Source organism: Trachymyrmex cornetzi, unplaced genomic scaffold, assembly GCF_001594075.2.
Source record: "Trachymyrmex cornetzi isolate Tcor2-1 unplaced genomic scaffold, Tcor1.1 scaffold1120, whole genome shotgun sequence".
In the NCBI taxonomy this organism is placed as follows: domain Eukaryota; kingdom Metazoa; phylum Arthropoda; class Insecta; order Hymenoptera; family Formicidae; genus Trachymyrmex; species Trachymyrmex cornetzi.
Genome location: NW_017295677.1, coordinates 30,820 through 31,171, shown reverse-complemented (window position 1 = coordinate 31,171; position 352 = coordinate 30,820).

Here is a 352-nt window from a genome sequence, read left to right as displayed (position 1 = left end):
TCATCGTCAGTGGTAAATTCATCATCTTCATATTCAAAGATCGATTCGATTTCGAAAGGAAGAGACGCGCGGAGCGGGAAGTACACAGTTCTCAGCCGTTGCGCGCACCGCATTTTATTAATGATTTTGGCCACTTTGGCTTGTGTAAATCGTCAGATTATATTATTCCCGTGATCCTTGATTAATTTCCTTCAAAATAAAAAAAAATTTAACCGCGCTCGAGAAAATCCATGTCACGTTTTTTTTTGCAACTTTGTGACTCTCCCATTTCCTTATGTCACGCTGAAATCGTCAGATTATTGAAATGTACACTTTTCTACATGTAATTAACACACCATACCTTAATCTGACG